Source organism: Stegostoma tigrinum, chromosome 13 (assembly GCF_030684315.1).
Source record: "Stegostoma tigrinum isolate sSteTig4 chromosome 13, sSteTig4.hap1, whole genome shotgun sequence".
In the NCBI taxonomy this organism is placed as follows: Eukaryota; Metazoa; Chordata; class Chondrichthyes; order Orectolobiformes; family Stegostomatidae; genus Stegostoma; species Stegostoma tigrinum.
The window spans coordinates 9348258-9365316 of record NC_081366.1 but is presented as its reverse complement, the minus strand read 5'-3'; the positions used below and the strand labels follow the sequence as shown (position 1 = coordinate 9365316).

The window sequence follows — 17059 nt, the reverse complement described above, 5'->3', positions numbered from 1 at the left end:
AAACCTTGTAATCTGACCTCTAAGAAGTCTGAGGTAGCTTGATTTTTGATGAATAAATATGTGGAGAAAAAAAATGGCAATAACTGCTTTACAACTGCACAGCAGCTGTAACCAGTTTGATTTTTTTTCCTGCAGTACGAGTCCAGCTTATGTGGGTCAACAAAAGAAATAGTGTTTCAGTTGAGTTTCAAATCCACCTCCCTTGTCTTCCCCTCCCCATTCTGTCTCCTCCCTGCCTGTGTAAGAGAAACCACAGTACAGTGAGGTACAGAGAATTGTGAATAAGATCCTCTTTAACTCTGAGAGGACGGGAAAGTCACAACTCTCTCTTGCTCTCTCTCTTTCTCACACACACACACAGACACACACAGACACACACACAGACACAGACACATACACACAGACACACACACACAGACACACATACAGACACACACACACACACACACACACACACACACACACACACACACACACACACACACACCACACACACACACACACACACACACACCACACACACACACACACACACACACACACACACCACACACACACACACACACACACACACACTTTCCTGTTCCCTGAGCTCTGGTCATTGCAGCATCAAGACAGTTCAAGCCACAGGTAAGGATCCACAAGGCTCTTTTCTTTATCTTTGCAATGGTAGGAAAAGTGGGTGGTGAGAGAGGCAGATAAAAACATAGCAAGGAAAGCAGAGCAGAACGCACATGAGAAAGTTGCCTGGTGGAGAATAGGTGACAGGAGTTTGTGCTTGAAAGCAAATGAGAGAAAGATACTACGAAGGCCAGAGATCCACAGAAACAAAGTACAGCGGGTGGGGAAGGATGTTACTGTGTGGGAGCAAGACTTTGTTAGTCAATCTCCTCTCCTGCAAGGTGATATTGTCTTGTTGTAGGACAGTCAGCTTCTGAATACAAATGGTATTTATTGGAGCTCAGGATATTTTGGTTCAAGAGTCTCACTCAAATACTGTTGAGGCTAAGAGATTGGGAGAGGATGCGTTGAATAAAAAATGTTGAGATTTGAGAATGGCAAGACCTTTGCTAGGTGTAGTCTTTTGAGCCACGGCAGGAAGATCCAACCATGATCGAACTGAATGACAGAACCGGTTCCTGGGAATGAATGGCCACTGCCTGTTCCTGTGGCAGAAGGGGTTATTGGTTGGGTATTTGAAATGAGTGCTTGAAATTGTTCCCTGCACTGCAATTAGCTTAACACATAAATGGTTCCCGGGAAAGAAGCGAGATGATTTAAACACTGCTCCTGTTCTCTATTAGCACCTGAATTTTTTGTGTATATGTACATAAAATGTTGTGAAACAGCTCCAGTGCTGGAAATTGTGTTTACTTTTGCCTTTGGTGTGTGAAGAGAGCCAATTAGCTGGCATCATCTGTCAAGGTGGCCTGGAATGACTCATGAGGGTGACTGTACATTGTGACGCAGCTGCCCCACGAATACAGCCAAACTCATGCAAAACCCCTGCCTTGGACATAACCCCTGCACAAAGCTGTGGTTTTATTGCCCCTGTCCGGGAGGGATTGTGTTGGAATCTGCCTGCTTTGTACCGAAACAGAAAACATTTGCTGTGTCAAAGCAAAGCACCCTCACGGTACAAAACACAGCATTCCCTCCAACACTCACGGTCCCTGACATGTGTCAACAATCTGAAAGATTGGGGGTAATAATGTGTGAATCTGGATGAACACAGCAGGCCAAGCAGCATCTCAGGAGCACAAAAGCTGATGTTTCGGGCCTAGACCCTTAAAATGATGAAGGGTCCAGGCCCGAAACGTCAGCTTTTGTGGTCCTGAGATGCTGCTGGGCCTGCTGTGTTCATCCAGATTCACACTTTATTATCTTGGATTCTCCAGCATCTGCAGTTCCCATTATCTCTGAAAGATTGGGGATCCAGGCTGATTGAGCCTTGAGCTTCTAATAAAGATAAATAGCCAGCCTACACACAAATCCCCAACCCCCACTTCCCACCCAACCTGACAACAAAGAGTGTCCTTTGATAATGAATTAACTCCTCCAGATTGGGCCAAGGCTTCATCACTAAAGTGTTCGTGATTAGGTAGTGGTGAGTTTAACTTCTTCATTGCATGGCTGGCTTAACCAGCATTTGAAACACTACCCTTAATTGCCCTTGAGAAGGTGGTGATGAACTCTCTTCTTGCTGCATTTGATGGCTGCATTAGTCCCGATCTGCATGCGTCATTGTCTCAACAAGTCTGGGTTTATACTCATGACTGAGGTCATTCTGAACATTCCTGGATTGGAACCTGATTCAGAGAATCACTTCCATCACTTCCCTAACAATTGTAATTTTCTTGAGTTCCTCCCTCCCTTTCATCTCATAATTTGCAACAATTTCTGGTTGTTATTTGTATCCTGTACTGTGATGAAAAGCTCAGCAGGTCTGGCAGCACCTGTGAAAAAAAATCAGAGTTATTGATTCAAGTCCAGTGACCCTTCCTGTCCAATTCATCTGTCAATTTTTTATTTCCCATTGTTAACTCTGCAGATTCACTTGCTTAAGAACCAACTCTCACTTTGTTAACTATTTTAAATATCAATAGAAACTCTGACTATCTGTTTTTATATTTCTCTCAAACTTTAATTTTTCCGCATTAGTCTTTTAATCATGTTAATATGTCATCCAACCTTCAAATATGCCACCCTTCTTTGTGTAATTAAATGCTTTTTCTTTAGTTTTAGATTTAGATTTAGATTTATTGTCACAGGTATGTAAAAATAAAACGAAAAGTGATTTCTCGCACATTAAATGCAAAGTGTCACCACACTCTGGTGGCATCCTGAAACACTGAATATAATGCAAGATTTTACTGCAATAGTGTTCATCTTTCTCTCCTCTCCTTGTTCCTCCTCCATTGCTCCTCCAGTTGCTGCTTGACATCAGCTGGGGTCTCTGTAAATGGACTCCGAGGTCTCAAATATGGGCCAAATTTGATACATTTTAAAATGTTTTTTCATTAAGTACTAAGTAGTGGGTCCTTGCTTTGGAATGCTTATTTCTCATTGGAGAGATAATCCATTGCGCATTCAGAAATATCCTTTTAGGCACCTATTGTTGAATTTCTAGCCAGGGATTTGCCTGATCACTTTAGCCAGCTTTGCTTTCATTTCCTTTTAATACCACCTTTATCTGAAACACTGCTACTAGCCAATGGCCCCCGTATTGCTTTCTCCCTGAATAAAGGCAAAAAAACTGCAGTTGCTGGGCATCTAAGATAAAACCAGAGATTGCTAGAGAAACTCAGCAGTCTGGCAGCATCTGTAGATACAGCAAATGAGCTAATGTTTCGAGACCAATATCTCTTCTTCAGAAATTCTTTGATCGGTTCCTGGTTGCCTCCAGAATGTGTTGTTCTAAGAAAGTATTCCCTAAAGATTAAATGAACTCTTCATATATGCTACCCTTACCCACCTGATTTTTCAGTCCACATGTTGTGTAAAATCCCCCATGATTAACACCATACCTCTCTAACATGCTGCAACTATTTCTTCCTTTATACTCCATTGCACCATATGATTATCAATGCGTGGTCTCTACACAACTCTGGCAAATGATTCTTGACATTATCCTTTTTCATTTCTATCCAAACTGTTTCTACATCCTGATTTCCTGAACATTGACCCTCTCTGTAGGGCCAGTGCATGTCATTAATTAAAACAGCCACTCTCTGTCCTTTTCTTACCTTCTTGCCCTTCCTAAATGCCATGTACCCCACACCATTCAATTTCCAGTTTCAATCATCCTGCAGCCATGTCTCTGTTGTGACAATCAGCTTGTACTTTTCTATTTTAATTCGCCCAATCAATTCGTCTGTTTCATTTCAAATACCTCCTGCATTCATGCACCACAGCATTTAGTTTAGTCCTTGTTTTATTTTTGAAATATTTAGAATTATCTGTTGATTTATTGTTAGATTTTCACTTGATATCTCTGCATGTTGTTAAATCATGAAATATAGAAGATAGGAGCAGGAGGAGGCCATTCAGCCCTTCGGGCATGCTCCACCATTCACCACGAGCATGGTTGATCGTCCAACTCAATAGCTTAATCCTGCTTTCTCCACAAAACCTTTGCTCCCATTCTCCCCAAGTGCTGTATCTAATTGCCTCTTGAATACATTCAATATTTTGGCATCAACTACTTCCTGTGGTAATGAATTCCACAGGCTCACCACTCTTTGGGTGAAAAAATATCTCCTCATCTCCATCCTAAGTGGTCTAACCCAAATCGTCACACTGTAACCCCTGGTTCTGAACACACGCACCATCGGGAACATCCTCGCTGCATCTACCCTGTCCAGTTCCGTTAGAATTTTATAAGTCTCTCTGAGATCCCCCTCATTCACCTGAACCCCAGCGAAAACAATCCTGACCCAATCAATCTCTCCTCATACACCGGACCCGCCATCACTGGAATCAGCCTGGTAAACCCTCGCTGTGTGGTCTCAGCAAGGCCCTGTATAACTGCAACAACACATCCCTGCTCCTGTACTCGAAGCCTCTCACAGTGAAGGGCAACATACCAATTACCTTCTTTACCTCCTGCTGCACCTGCATGCACGAGGACACCCAGATCCCACTGCACACTCCCCTCTCCCAATTTACTGCCATTCAGGTAGTAATCTGCCTTCTTGTTTTTGCTTCCAAAGTGAATAACCTCACATTTATCCAAATTACACAGCATCTGCCATTGATTTGCTAACTCACTCAACCTGTCCAGATCATGCTGAAGGATCACAGTTCACCCTCCCACCCATACTGGCATCATCTGCAAACTTGGAGATGTTACATTTTGTTCCCTCATCCAAATCATGAATATATATTGTGAATGGCTGGGGCCCCAGCACCGATCACTGCAACACCCCACTTGTTACTGCCTGCCAATTTGAAAAGGGCTCATCAATTCCTACTCTTTGTTTCTTCTCTGCCAGTTTGCTATCCATCTCACTTCCCCCAATCGCACATGCTTTAATCTTGCACATTAATGTCTTATGTGGGACTTTGTCAAATCCTTTCCAGATGTCCAAATATACTACATCGATTGGCTCCCCCTTGTTAACTCTACTAGTTACATCTTCATAGAATTCCAACAGATTTGTCAAGCATGGTGTCCCCTTCATAAATCCATGCTTCACTCTGTCTAATCCTGCCACTGCTTTCTAAATGCTCCGCTATAAATTTTTAAAAATTTATTCACAGGATGAGGACATTGCTGGCTACACAGCATTTATTGCCCAACACTAATTGCCCAGAGGGCAGTTTGGAGTTAACCACATTGCTGTGCGTCTGGAGTCACATGTAAGCCAGACCAGGTAAGGATGGCAGTTTCCTTCCCTCAAGGGCATTTGTGAACCAGGCGGGTTCTTCCAACAATCGACAATAGATTCATAATCATCATTAGATTCTTAATTCCAGATATTTTATTGAATTCACATTCTACCATCTGCCATGGTGGATTCGAACCCAGGTCCCCAGAACATTATCTGGGTCTCTGTGTTAACAGTCCAGTAATAATACCACTAGGCCATTACCTCCCCGATAAACCATGACAATGGCTAATTTATCATTTCCCACATTGATACTTTTTTCTCTAACCTTAACTCTGCTCTTTGATTGACATCACCTCTCCTAATTTGATATCTACCCACCCTATTTCGTTCACCAGAACACCAGCTCCAGAAGGTTTCAGGTGTAAACTGCCCAAGTGAAACAGACCCCACTTTCCCCAATGCTGGTGCCAGTGAGCTACAGGCTGGAACCCACTTCGAGGAGTGTGGCACAATGGCTCAGTGATTAGCACTGCTGCCTCACAGCGACAGGGGCCCAAGTTTGATTCCACCCTCAGACAACTCTTTGTGGGAGTTTGCACATTCTTGCCATATTTGTGCGGATTTTCTCCGGGTGCTCCCAGTTCCTCCCACTGTGTAGGTTAGGATGGAGTGGCCATGCTAAGTTGTTCCATAGTGTCCAGGGATGTGCAGGTTATGTGGGTTAGCCATAGGAAATGCATGTTTATTGGGTAGGGGTATGGGTCTGGGTGGGATGACCTTCAGGTGAGTATTATGGGCTGGATGGCCTGTTCCCACACTCTTGAGATTCTATGATCCTACTAAAGCAGTGTTTGAGCTACGCATTCCTCGCTCTCACTTGGTTTGCTCAATGCTGAATTTGCACGTGACTAGCTTAATAAATAAGAATATGGTACCCAGATCCTCATGACAACTATATAGAACCTCTTTCTTTGCCCTCTGGGAGGTTAGGGAGAGGCAATAAATGCTGGTGTAGCTAGCAACAGCCAGAACTCACAACAAACAAAAGTTATTTTTAATCAACCTGATGAAACTAGTTATACTTGAACCTGGATCTTCTGGCCCAGAGGGCGGGGCACTGCCTTTGTGCCACAAGTACACACCTACAGTTAATAAGTGTGGAGCTGGAAAGACAGCATCCGAGGAGCAGGGAAGTCTACATTTCAGGTCCGAACCCTTCTTTGGGATCTGTAGGAACAATGTACACAGTCACAGGGAAAAGGCTGGAGTTTGGCACCAAGACCAAATGTCAAGAGGAACAGTGCAGACACAATGGGCCGAATGGCATCTTTCTGCACCGTAACAATTCTGCAAATCGCAGATTTAGACATTCACATGAGCTGATGAAAAGAACTAAAGATCATGGGCACCCACAATTTAGGGTATTCAAATTAACACAACAACAACTTGCACTTATGTAGCATCTTTGACTTTGTGAATGCTCCCAAAGCACACCGCAGGAGTGTTATCAAGCAGAACTCTGGCACTGAGGCACCAGAGGAGACATTAATGTAAGCGACCAGAAACGAGGACAGAGAGGTAGCTTCAAAAGAAAATCTTGAAGGAGAAGAAGGAAGTTGAGAGACAGGGGGTTTAAAGATAGAATTTTAGAACTTGGGGTCCAAGCATTTGAAGGAACAACGAGTTATGGCAGAGCAATGCAAACCCAGGACACACGTGAGGCCAGAGTTGGAAGAGTTCAGTGAGTTAGTCAGGATGCAGGGCATTACAGAGACTAGGATGAAGATGTGAAGTAATTTGAAAAAGGGTTGGGTACTTTAAAATAATGCTATTTACAAAAGGCTTGTATTGCATTTTTACAGACTGGTGACTCTAACTCCAGGGGACATTAGCTTAGGCTAAGGGGCAGGCCATTTAAGACTGAAATGATGAGGAGCGTCTTCACTCAGAGGGAGGTGAATCCCAGGAATTAACTGCTCCAGAGGGCTGCAGAAGCTCAAAAATTGACCAGGTTCAAGAAAGAAATCGAGAAGTTTCTGGCTACAACTGACATCAAAGGATGTGGGTATAGTGGGGTTGAGGAGATGATTAGGGCAGGGCAGATTTAATGGGCTGAATGGCCTATTTCAGTTCCTACATTCCTATGCTTCCAGACAAGGGCCCGAAGAGGAAACGGGCCATGACATAGGCTGCAGCATGTCAATAAACTAACAGAATCACACATGGTGTGGAAGAAGGCTATTCAGCTCGTCATGCTTGCAACAGCTCTGTTATCTAATCCAGTTCTATATCGAGTGCCCTTTCCCCATATACCTGCATGCCATCAGTGTTCAACAAGGCCATCCAATGCTGTCTTGAATGCCTTAACCAAACCTGCCTCCATCACATTTCCAGGCAGCGATCCCTAACTAATTACCAAGGAAAAATTTCTTTCTCACTCCGCCCTCGCTTCGTTTGCACGTCACCTTAAATCCATGCCCTACTGTTCCTTTCATGGGCTGAAACTGTGTCTTCCTACGAACTCATGATTTTGAAAACCTCAATCAGATCTCCTCTCAGCCTTCTTTGCTCCAGGACAACAGCCCCAGCTTCTTTCATCTATCCCCACAGTTGAAGTTTCTCACTCCTGGAACCATTCTTGTCAATCACTTCAGCACTGTCTCCCGTATGTTCACATCCTTTCTATAATGTGATTGCAAGTCTTTACAGAAGTTTCTGCCACTCATCGGGTGATTGTTTACAGATTTACTGGTGGTGATCAGGACTTCCTTTAGTTTTACTTCCACCCACAGCCCATCCCCATAGTTTGTATGGACCTATCGGGCAAAATGGGTTGCATTATATTGTAAAACTCTAAACCAATCTGCCTCTTCAAGATGCCATTTACCGACATGTGCAGTTGGGGCAAAGTCCTGTCCTTTCATTGTGCCCCTGTCATTGTGTTCCCAATGATGTGCATTGCCTCAGTATCGCATTCACTGACTGTGAGTAACACAGCACCATGTGTACAAAGAACACAAGCCTTAACTTCTGTTATATATCTATCTGTGGTGTTCCCTTACTCCAATGAAAAGCGTCTTAAATAATTTAAGTTTCTGTGAAAGGAAAGTCCTATTGCTGCTCTGACTGACCTCAGACTGACTGACTATATATCCTACTGCGCTTGATAAATGACATCATTGGGGCTGTGCCTCAACTCATCTAAGCTGCAGATCATTCCCAAACCCCTTTCCCTCTTTTCCAGCTGTAATGAGGTCAAGGACTGGCAGGCCTGAGAATCAGCCAGCAAGTTAGTTCTCTGTAGGTACCATTGGAGAACACTGTCGATGACTGCTTCCATCACTTTACTGATGATTGAGAGTAGACTAATGCAGCAGTAGTTTCTGGGTTGAATTTGTCCTGCTTTTTGTGTACAACACCAGTATCTACCTGACAATGAGGAAAATGTCCTATACTGATCTACTGGAACTATGAAACCAACGGACCAATCAAGCCCTGCAGGTGTTCCCTCATTCAGGGCAAGCTCTGGAGCACACTACTTCAGTACTGTTGCCAGAATGTTATCAAGACCCATAGCTTTTACAATATTCAGGCTTGCCTTTCGCTTTGATGTGCTGGGCTCCACCTCATTGACAATGGGGTTATCTGTGGAGCTTCTTACCCAGACAACTGTTTAATTGCCCATTACCATTCATGACTGAATGAGGGAACATCTGCAGGGCTTGATTGGTCCATTGGTTTCATAGTTACTTAGTCCATCAATTCTATGTTGATTCCAACGTTTGGCATGCAAGTGGCCCTGTGGTGTAGCTTCATTAAAGGTGGTGCCTGATTTTAACGGAGTTGGTGACCTGGTAGTGAGAGAGTAGGAGGTATGCAGACATATCAAGGGACAGCTTGTTGCGGAACACGTAGTCCCAGTCTTGAGCTGCCACATCAGTTCTGAATGCATTCCTTAATTCCACACAGCACATTGAAGGTCTCCTCTTAGTAAAGATGGGATTTTATCTCCACAAGGTCTGTGTAATGTTCTCTCCCTCTTTACTGTCATGGATAGTATTGCTAAGAAGCAGATTGGTGAGGGTGAGTTCTCTTGGGATTTCACTCTTGTTGATTTCCTCACCATCAGCTCAATATTCCCATGAGTGGACACCTTCCTTGAGTACTGTTGATTCCCAGACCTTAACAGCTTTACAGTTACTTACCTTATGACAAAGGAATTTGGTATGAACCTCAACAGGATAAAGATCCTTGATTGCAAATTGAAAAAGGCAAACAGGCAGCAGTTACTATATTAGCTGTACAAAAATGAAGCAGACACTTATCAGAATGTTTCTAAGCTTCCAAAGATTCATTCATGCAACGAGCTGAGACAAACTAGACTTTTCCCTGCAATATAGAAAACCCAGGATTTTAGGATCTTGAGCAGAGTTGGTAGGATAGATGGACAGAAACTGAGGTCCTTTGTTCATTCACACATGACTAGACAGCATTTATTGCCCATCCCTAATTGCCCAGAGGGCACATCAGAGTCAACCATGTTGTTGTGGGTCTGGAGTCATATGTTCGGCAGACCAGGTGTGGATGGCAGTTTCCTTTCCTAAAGGACATTAATGAACCAGATGGGATTTTCCTGACAACCAGCAATTAGGTTCCCAAATTCAGATTTTTAATGAATTTTATTGCCATACCGGGATTCAAATCCAGGTCCCCAGAACATTACTAGGGTCTCTAGTTTAACAGTCCAGAGATATTAGCACTAGGCCACTGTATCTCCCTAATCTAAAATCTAAGATAGATATTTCAAGGGTAATGAGGGATGAGCAACATGCGATGGCCCAACAAGTGAAGCCCATATCTCATGAAGGAATTTTTAAAAACTCCCATTTGTAGAAAAGCAGGGGATTTTACCAGGTATCCTCATATCACTATAAAGCAGTTAGCTCAATTGTGGGCCATTTGCTGCACGCAAAATCAGTGCTGAGCTTCCTGCATTCCACCAGTGACTTAGCTTTGAAAGCACCTGATTGGATTTAATGCGTGTTAGGATGTCTCAAAGTTACGGAAAGCTGTAAGTCTTAACACGGGTGAAATCAATTCCCACCAATTCTCCCTCATTCATCATTTCCTGTTATGTTGGTCAGAGAAGTGGAGGAGGAGATTGAGAGGTGGGTATGAGGAACTCAGATAAGCCAAGCCCTTCCCTTTCTCCAGAAGCTGATTTTAGTTGTTGTCTGACCTCGTTTGCACTGTTACTGCAACAACCTATTCTGCTAATACATTCCATATGTCTGACTCTTTTCATGTGAAATAATTCTGTCTCAGTGCTTTATTTAGTAGTTAATAGGTTAAAGAGATTTTTTATAACTAATAAAGCTCCACATTGGTCTCCTGTAGTATGCCATTAATAGAGCACTTTAGCTGCCGGGAGAGTGTAAATGAGAACACTTGCAGTTTGGAGAGTTTATATCCATTTGCAGAATCAGTCTTCCTTTCTACATCATCATAACCCCTCTTATGACCATGTAGCTTGTCATCAGAATGCACAAAATACCACAGAACCTCTGGGGACCAATTTTCTATCCAATTCCTCTAACTGACTGACACAGTCATAGAGCTGTACAGCACAGAAACAGACCCTTCGCTCCTACTTGTCCATGCTGACCTGATAGCCCAAATTAATCTTGTCTCATTTGGCAGCATTTGGTCCATACCCCCCTAAACCTTTCCTATTCATATAGCCATCAAGATGCCTTTTTAATGCTGTAATTGTACCAGCCTCCACCACTTCCTCTGGCAGATCATTCCATACACGCAGTACCACCCTCTGTGTGAAAAAGTTGCCTAACAGGTCCTTTTCAAATCTTTCCCTTCTTACCTTAAACCAATGCCATCTAGTTTTGGACTCCCCCACCCCAGGGAAAAGACCTTTACTATTCACCCAATCCATGCCCCTGATGATTTTATAAACCTCTGTAAGGTTTAATCTCTGATGTGCCAGGGAAGACAGCTCCAGCCTATTCAGGCCCTCCCTATGAGCTCAAACCCTCCAACCCCAACAGCATCTTTGTAACTCCTTTCTGAACCCTTTCAAATTTCATAACATCCTTCCTATAGAAGGGTGAAAAGTCAGCATCAAACTGGGATGAATGGTGGCAAAGTTTTAATGTCACTGGACTAGTCATTCCAAAGCCCTGCCTAATGCTCTAGAGACATGAGTCCAAATCCCATCATGCTTACTTGTGGGATTTTTTTAAAAATTCCTTAATGGGATGTGGGTGTCACTGGCTGAGCCAAAATTTGTTGCCCTTGAGAAGGTGATGATGAACTGTCTTCTTGAACCACTGGGGGAGTCCAAAACTAGAGGCCATGGGTTTAAGGTGGGAGGGGAAAGACTTATAAAGGACTGAGGGGTAACTTTCTCACACAGAGAGTGTGTGTAGGGAAGGGGCTGCCAGAGGAGGTGGTGGAGGCTGGTACAATTACAGCATTTAAAAGGCATTTGGATGGGAATAGAAAGTGTGTACAGGGATATGGGCCAAATGCTGGAAAATGGGACTAGGTCAGATTTGGATGTCTGGTTGGGGTGGATGAGTTGGACTGAAGGGTCTGTCTGTGCTGTATGAAGCTATGACAGTATGAGACCATTTGCTGTCATTTGACCCACAATGCCCTTCAAAAGCAAATGCCAAGATTCTGACCCAGTGACAGTGAAGGAACGGTGGCATATTTCCAAGTCTGGACGGTGAGTAGCTTGAAGGGGAACTTGCAGGAACTGGTGTTCCCATGTATCAGCTGCCCTTGTTCTTCTAGATGGAAGTGGTTGTGGGTTTGGAATGCACTAAAGGGCTGTGTGAGTGTTTCTTGAAGATGGTACACACTGCTGCTACTGAGAACCTGTGGTTTAATGATTGAATATTTGTAGATGTGGTAAAATCAAGCAGATTGCTTTGTGCTGGATGGTTTCGAGCATCTCGAGTGTTGTTGGGGCTGCACTCATCCAGGCAAGTGGAGAGTATACCATCACGCTCCTGACTTGTGCCTTGTAGATGATGGACAGGTTTTGAGGCGTCAGGAGCTGAGTTACGCACCGCAGTATTCCTAGCCTCTAACCTGCTTTTGTAGCCACTGTGTTTAAATGGCTTGGCCTATTCAATTACTTGTCAATGATATTAATAGTTGTGATTCTGAGATGTGAACAAATATAAGATAAAATTAATATAGAATATTAAGTTAGTCTCAGCAATGGTAACCACTAAACCGACTGGTTCACAAATGTCTTGAAGAGATTGTCCTCAATCAGTCAGGTCTACATGTGAGAAATATGGTTCTCTTCAATGCCCTCTGAAGTGGCACAGCAAGACACTCCATTCAAGATCAAGTAGAGATGGGCAACAAAGGATCATTTTTCCAGCTTTGTCTACATCTTGTGAAACGACAACAATGAGATATTCAAACAAATAGAAATCATTGCAATGTAGTTTAATCTCCACGTCTACTGAACAAATGGGAGAAGATAATAGGGGTTACTAGATAACAACTGGACCAAATTCCTTGATGTAACCTCCCTTTCCTGAAGATAACACACCAGAGATGTTTTTTAATATGTCTGAATATGTTGGTTAGATATATCTATAAAGGGTAAAACTGCCTCTCCTGGTGGTGGATAGAAGTCTGGGATGGTGGAGCATAGCTTTATTGTGAGATTCAGGGGTGATATCAGGAAGGTCTCCTTCACACTAAGACAAATCTGGAACTCTCTCCCCAAAAAATGTTTTAGCAGGGTGAAGGTGACAATTGAAACGGCAGAGATTGAGAATTATGGATTTTTATTTGGTAGCAGAGCCAGGGCAGGCTAATGAAGTGAAGACACACATCGAGAATTGAAACATAGAATTCATTCAAGAGGCCGAATGGCCTCCTCCTGTTCCTGCTGTTCCCGACATTTTGCCAGCTGGCTCAAATGGGATGGAGGAGGGGATCAGGCATTTTCTGTTTCATGGAGCTCCGTAAGTAACCTGCTCAAAACTGTCTGCATAACAATGCTCAGCATTAATCACCTTGACTATGATTGATTGGCAAATGCTAAGATCTTATTGCTGCATTGTGAAATAGGTCTGGGTCAGAACAGACAATTGAAGTTCACAAAACTAATCGTCACGCTTACCTTCATTGCTCAGACCTTTGAGTATAGGAGCTGAGATGTCATGTTGATGTTGTACAGATGGTGTGGCCCTAAGGTATAGGAAGGATATTATTAAACTGGACAGGGCTCAGAAAAGATTTACAAGGAAATGGAGGGTTTGAAATACGAAAATAGTCTGGAAAGACTTGGACTTTTTCACTGGAGCATAGGAGGTTGAGGGGTGACCTTGCAGAGGTTTATAAAATCACAAGGGGCATAGATAGGGTGAATGGAAAGCATCTTTTGTTGGGGGATTTCAAGCCAAGGGACATATTTTTAAGATGAGAGGAGAAAGATTTAAAAAGGACATGACGGGCAATTTTTTACACAGTGTGCGGTTCGTGTGAGGAATGAACTGCCAAAAGAAGTGGTGGATATGAGTACAGTTGCAGTGTTTAAAAGACATTTGAATAAGTTCATGAATAGGAGAGGGTTAGAGGGTTATGGGCCAAGCACGAGCATATGGGACCAGTTTAGTTTGGACGAAGGTTAGTGTGGACTGGTTTGGACCAAAGGGTTTGTTTCCATGCTGCATGACTCTATGATCCTATCTGGATTTTGCCGAGCAATAACTCCCTATGTTGAGGAAGTTCACGTTAACTCATATTGAAGTATGTTCTCTGAAGATTCAAAGAATTATTGGTGATCTTTTTGAAAAGTATAACATTCTTAAATGTGCAATTGCAATTGCAAGACACAGAAGACAAGGACTGAGTTCTGGAAAGTGGGATTAGAGTAGTTAGGTGCTTGGTTTTGACTAGCACAGTCTCAATGGGGTCAATGGCATCTTCCTGTTCCTGCTGTTCCCAACATTTTGCTAGCTCTCTCGTATGGGATGGAGGAGGTTTTCTGGGATTTTCTGCTCCATGGAGCTCTATAAGTATACCGTTTCGGATACTGCTGGGGGGGCTGACCTACCAGAGGAAAGCCATAGTAGTCAGTTCTCTGGCACTGAGCCTGACACTGTGGCGAAGAAGGGAAGGGGGCAGAATAGAAAAGTACTCGTGGTAGGGGACTCGATAGTTAGGGGAATTGACAGGAGATTTTGTGGTCAGGATCGGGATTCCCGGAAGGTATGTTGCCTCCCTGGTGCCAGGGTCCGGGACGTCTCCGATCGGGTGTATAAAGTTCTAAAAGGGGAGGGCGAACAGCCAGAAATCGTGTTACATATTGGCACAAATGATATAGCCAGAAATAGGATTGAGGATATAAAAAGTGATTTCAGGGAGTTGGGAAGAGGAAACTATGACGCGATTAGGATGGAAGCTGCAGAGCAGGACGAACAGAGTAGTGTTCTCTGGTTTACTACCAGTGCCACGAGATAGCGAGGCGAGGAACAGGGAGCGGGCGCAGCTGAACACGTGGCTACGCAGCTGGTGTAGGAGGGAGGGCTTCAGATATGTAGATAATTGGGATGCCTTCTGGGGAAGGTGGGACCTGTACAAGAAGGACGGGTTGCATCTGAACTGGAAGGGGACCAATGTCCTGGGTAGAAGGTTTGCTCGAGTAGTTCGAGAGGGTTTAAACTAGTATGGCAGGGGGGTGGGAACCTGAGCTGCATACCGGAGGTGAGAGTTGATGCAGGTGAGGCAGTAGCAAGAGGTAGACCAGTTAGTGGGAAGGATTTTCCTGGGAAGGAACCAAGGGATCGGTTAAAGTGTGTTAGCTTTAACGCAAGGAGTATCAGGAATAAAAGTGATGAACTTAGAGCATGGATCAGTACCTGGTGCTATGATGTTGTGGCCATAACAGAGACATGGGTTTCTCATGGGCAGCAATGGTTGCTGGATGTTCCAGGGTTTAGAACATTTAAAAAGAATAGGGAGGGGGGAAAAAGAGGAGGGGGTGTAGCACTACTAATCAGAGAGGGTATCACAGCTACAGAAGCTTCCTTTGTCGAGGAAGATCTGCCTACTGAGTCAGTACGGGTGGAAATTAGGAACAGCAAGGGAGCAGTCACCTCGTTAGGGGTTTATTACAGGCCCCCCAATAGCAGCAGGGAGACTGAAGAAAGCATAGGTCGACAGATTTTGGAAAAGTGTGGACGCAGTAGGGTTGTTGTAATGGGTGACTTTAACTTTCCTAAGATTGATTGGAACCTGCTTCGAGCAGAAGATTTGAATGGAGCTGTTTTTGTAAGGTGTGTTCAGGAGGGTTTCCTAACGCAGTACGTTGACAGGCCGACGAGGGGAGAGGCCATTCTAGACTTGGTGCTCGGAAACGAGCCGGGGCAGGCATCAGATCTTGTAGTGGGACAGCATTTTGGTGATAGTGACCATAACTGCCTCACATTCTACATAGCTATGGAGAGGGAGAGGATTAGGCAAAATGGGAGGATATTTAATTGGGGAAGAGGAAACTATGACGCGATCAGACATGAGTTAGGAAGCATGGACTGGGAGCAATTGTTCCATGGTAAAGGCACTATAGATATGTGGAGACTGTTTAAGGAACAGTTGTTGCGAGTGATGAGTAAATATGTCCCTCTGAGACAGGCAAGAAGGGGTAAGATAAAGGAACCTTGGATGACGAGAGCGGTGGAGCTTCTTGTGAAAAGGAAGAAGGTAGCTTACATAAGGTGGAGGAAGCTAGGGTCAAGTTCAGCTAGAGAGGATTACATGCAGGGGAGGAAGGAGCTCAAAAATGGTCTGAGGAGAGCCAGGAGGGGGCACGAGAAAGGCTTGGCAGAACGGATTAGGGAGAACACAAAGGCATTTTACACTTATGTGAGGAATAAGAGAATGGTCAAAGAAAGAGTAGGGCCGATCAGGGATAGCATAGGGAACTTGTGTGTGGAGTCTGAGGAGGTAGGGGAAGCCCTAAATGAGTTTTTTGCTTCTGTCTTTACGAAAGAAACGAACTTTGTAGTGAATGAAACCTTTGAAGAGCAGGTGTGCATGCTGGAATGGATAGAGATAGAGGAAGCTGATGTGCTGAAAATTTTGTCAAACATTAAGATTGACAAGTCGCCAGGCCTGGACCAGATTTGTCCTCGGCTGCTTTGGGAAGCGAGAAATGAAATTGCTTCGCCACTTGCAAAGATCTTTGCATCCTCGCTCTCCACTGGAGTCGTACCTGAGGCTGGAGAGAGGCAAATGTAATTCCTCTCTTCAAGAAAGGAAATAGGGAAATCCCCGGCAATTACAGACCAGTAAGTCTCACGTCTGTCGTCTGCAAGGTGTTAGAAAGGATTCTGAGGGCTAGGATTTATGACCATCTGGAAGAGCATGGCTTGATTAAATGCAGTCAACACGGCTTTGTGAGGGGCAGGTCATGCCTCACAAACCTTATCGAGTTTTTTGAGGATGTGACTAGAAAAGTTGATGAGTGTCGAGTTGTGGATGTGGTGTATATGGACTTCAGCAAGGCATTTGATAAGGTTCCCCATGGTAGGCTCATTCAGAAGGTCAGGAGGAATGGGATACAGGGGAACTTAGCTGCTTGGATACAGAATTGGCTGGCCAACAGAAGACAGCGAGTGGTAGTAGAAGGAAAATATTCTGCCTGGAAGTCAGTGGTGAGTGGGGTTCCACAGGGCTCT

At 44.0% G+C, this 17059-nt stretch overlaps 1 protein-coding gene across 2 annotated transcripts in view; it reads left to right on the top strand.

The window, feature by feature from the left end:
• Window positions 1–522: 522 nt before the first annotated feature.
• LOC125458153 (synaptopodin) overlaps window positions 523–17059 on the top strand; it is a 92105-nt gene continuing 75568 nt past the window's right edge. The window contains exon 1 of one of the 2 annotated variants that reach the window (XM_048543087.2): window positions 523–630. The gene's annotated coding sequence lies outside the window, so the exon portion shown is untranslated. Of the gene's footprint in view, window positions 631–5303; window positions 5376–17059 lie in introns of those variants that run through there. The other variant, XM_059650556.1, reaches the window with a different exon arrangement.